General features: G+C 40.8%; 1 protein-coding gene across 1 annotated transcript in view; it reads left to right on the plus strand.

The window, feature by feature from the left end:
* TOM1L1 (target of myb1 like 1 membrane trafficking protein) overlaps positions 1-3,799 on the plus strand; it is a 323,891-nt gene that overhangs the window by 125,182 nt on the left and 194,910 nt on the right. The gene's annotated exons all lie outside the window — the stretch shown is intronic.

A 3,799-nucleotide genomic window follows, 5' to 3' on the forward strand; every position in this document is an offset into this window, starting at 1 on the left:
CTGTGCTCTCTCTTAGTCTGGTTCTTGCCAGGAGGATTTGCTGTCTGAAAGAATTGATCTGTTAAACCTCAGTGCAAGAAGGACCTTATGCACTGAGTTTATTCTCATTGCATCTTTGTACTGCTGAGGCAAATGTTTGGAGGCTACAGCCCTGGTTTTTTCCCCCCCTCACTGCTTCTTCCTGTAGAAAGCTTCTCCATAGCAAGCAGCAATCATCCAGAATTTTGGTGACTCCTGTCATAATAATGGCCAATTTTCTTACCTCAGGGACTAGGAGGGAAATTTGCCTGTCAATCTACCTGTTCATAAACCAGTGGTTATTTATTGGTCATTCAAGTTCAAGATTTGCATGAGCAAATGAGTTCATGTGCAAATGCAGTGTTCACTACAATGCCTGTTTGCTCTTGGTACCAGTTAGCCAGTGTGGGACTCACTTCTTTTTACTGCATCTACTATCCTTGTACTACTCTGGGGCAGGTAAGGTTATTGTTGACTCTGTTCTTCCTCTGGTCTGAATTTAAGAGTTGTCTTGGAGATGGGAATTCACACTATCCATTTAGAAACCTACCCGACCCTAGCTGATTATTTTTTCAAGACATGCAGACAACTAAAACAGTCATTTAAAATGAATGTTCAATTCATAAATTAGTATGTCAAAAAGTAATTTTTGGAACATGTTCCTGTTACATCAGGTAATGTGAGTCTAATTTCATTTAACCAGTAAGCCTCCCTTTTCCTGAAATGCTGGCTTTTGAATCTTTTTAACTTCTCACATTTGGAAAATGCCAATAGACAAAAGCTTGCACTTTAGAGTGGGACATGTGAAAATATCAGGTGTAATATGTAGGTGATAAATCTGTTGGGCTCTTTAACAGCTTTATTGATTTTTGTCTGGTGATATTTCTGTCAGGAAGAGACATCTAATCCAACTTAAAGTGGTGTTACATATAGCCCTAGCAAAAATAATCAGAAACTCCTTATCTGCAATAAGTATATTTACGTACTATGCTATGCAGTTTGGGTACTGCTCTTTTCATTATGTTGGAGTGCTGAAATACCGCTGTGCTCTCCAGAGACTAAGTGAATGTTATTGGTATGTTTATTTGCTCTTTCCGTATACATGGCACCCACAGTGATTAATGGGAGCCATGTGATTTAACCTCCACAAAACACTAATTTCCAGATGAGTGGAACATCCCAGAATCAATATCAAAGGGCCAAGTCCCTCTGCTAAGCCTGTTTTCTAGATATTCCCACTGTTTTCCTCGCATTTGGTGGAAACAAAAGAGAGCTGAGATGTAGCCATTACAAAAGCGCCCAGAAGTATCCCAGAGGTAGGTATAGTCCCTGAACTGCGTCACAAACTTTCAAGAGAATTCTCCTCAGGCTGTCTCTGACTGTCTAATACTGGCCTCTGCTTGTCTGGGCTGGCAGGTAACAGCAGGGCTTTCCTCTGCATTTTGTTCTCCTGTAACACCGGTGGTTTTATTCCTCTGTCATATGCTGTTTGAGCCCGATGGATGTAGAGCAAACACCACCAGTGGACAACAGCATCTTTTCCTTGTGAACCCAGTCAGGGATGGCAGGTATGTGGAGGACAGCAGTGTTAGTGCCTGTGGGACAATGTGGTAGTACAAGTCAGGATCTTCTCAGACTTGAGGATGGGTAAAAGCAGGCAGAGTTGATTTGTGGAAGCCAATATAATGGTAATATCAAGTTCATAAAGTTCATTCTATTTACTGCATTCTGGGTTTGTTCATTATTAGTTGAAAGTAGTTTATTTGGTCTTACAGTTAGCAAACTCTAATTCAGTCTGTGTTGTACCTGACAGAATGCTTTCTTCCATCTGCATTTTCTTTAACAGAAAATATAGGTTTATCTTTTTCTTTCAAATTCCATTGTTATTATTTACTATTTGAAATAGCGTCGGTCTCCTGGGCCTCCTTATTTTCATGCTAGAGCTGGTTGGCAAGGACGGATACCTGTCATGACTTAACACACACATCAAAATAAAATGAAATGGGAACTTTGCCATTTGTCAGTAATAGAAACTATTGAATACAGAGTCATTCTCCTATACAGTTAACAAAAAAAAAAAAAAAAAAAAAGAAAAAGAAAGCTCTCATCTGCTAGAGTACATAAAAGAAAGTATTATTAAAAAAAATGTTGAAGCTTCATCCTTCTTGCTGTCACTTCTGAAGCAGGCCAGAACGAAAGCTGGCCCTGTCTCAGCGGTGGAGTTGATACGCACAGAAGGGACCACAGCCAGCACGGCATGTGCCCGACTGATGCGCACCCATGCGACGTTAGCTTGCTCCCTGGAGCCTCTCTGAGTGTCAGGATGCTCTGCATTGCTCAGGATACTGCCCACCAAACCCTGATGTCTTAGAAAAACTGATTCATCCAGACTAAACTTACAGTGTATGTGAGCAAAAGTAATTAGAGATATTAAGGGAGCAGCAACAGAGCTGTTTTGGAAGGAAATAGAGTAAGGACGTGATACAACCTTTCTAAAATAGATAATTGGTGGGGAATCATTTGGGCAGTTATGTGTAAACTCTTTATCACTGAGGGTCTATATAGGTGTTCTGTTTGCAGTGGTGATTGTACAGAGGAGGAAAAAAATGGTATTAGGACTATCAAATTACTGTATAACCTGCAGAAACTGAAATATTGTGAGTACAAGTAATCGTCCAAATCCTGAAGAATGTGGCAAATATACTCTAAAGAGGAAAATCTAGAATCTCAGCAGGAAACACTGAGAAAGAAGGGAGGGAAAGGCAGCGTTTATCTTAGATAATAAGCCATTTAGGGGGAAAAAGCATAGACTCGTTCTTCAGCGAGGCCTGTTACAGAAAGACACAGTATGAAAGTACAAAAATACACATTAATATAACTGATATGCATAGATAGTGAGGAAATATTCACTCTAAAATATGGAACTCTGCTATTTGAGCATCCTCTTTTGCAGTGAGCTGAATGTTGATGAAAACTGGAACATAAATCTAGGGGAATCATGAGACAGAAGGAAAAAATCCAGTGTTTATCCAATTTATCTGAAACTTGCTAATGATAATGGATGGTTCTCCCTGAGATGCTGTTGGTAAAGAAAAGGAAGTACCAAAATGATTTTGTATAAGTGACTTGCAGCTTTGGGTTCACGGTCCTTATCCTTCTCTCCAACGTGTCCAGGATACAGTGAGCTGCTCGTCACTTAAACCTTTGATAGCAAGACTGAAGGCATTTCTGAGGCAGGCGGTTTCAGTCAAAGCTTGCTGTGCTTTACATAAAATCCCTGGGTGAGTTTCTGGACATCCCATTAAATGTTTATCAGAGACGATCGGTCACTACAGTACTTGTGTGGTCCCTAACGCTGTAGAAGTGGCTCCTGTTGTGTTTAACCTTCCTAATTCTGTGAAGAAGAGAGGTGTTATCAGCTCTTCTTTTATTGATGGAGGGTCTGCAATATCCCTTGAGTTTCTCTAAAATGCTTATCTGCAAACGAACCTAATTATTGTAATGCCAAGTGGTGCAATGCCTAATTGTCAGGCACAGCTCCAGACTCTTGGACGCCCGGTTCCTCTCGGCAGGATGGAGGGAGGTCCCCTGGGTGATACCTAGCACGCAGGAAGAACTCCACACCTTGGCGTGAAACTGCTGAGCAGTGTGCCTTAAAATATGACCCAGAAGTGGAATACCAATAGACTGTTAATGACAGAGGAAAGGTAAAATGCTTATGAGAGAAAGGGAACCTCGATTTTTTCCCAATACCTGTGTATTGTGTATGTACTGTGCCCAG

The sequence above is a fragment of the Falco punctatus genome, assembly GCF_963210335.1.
Source record: "Falco punctatus genome assembly, chromosome: 1".
Taxonomy (NCBI): domain Eukaryota; kingdom Metazoa; phylum Chordata; class Aves; order Falconiformes; family Falconidae; genus Falco; species Falco punctatus.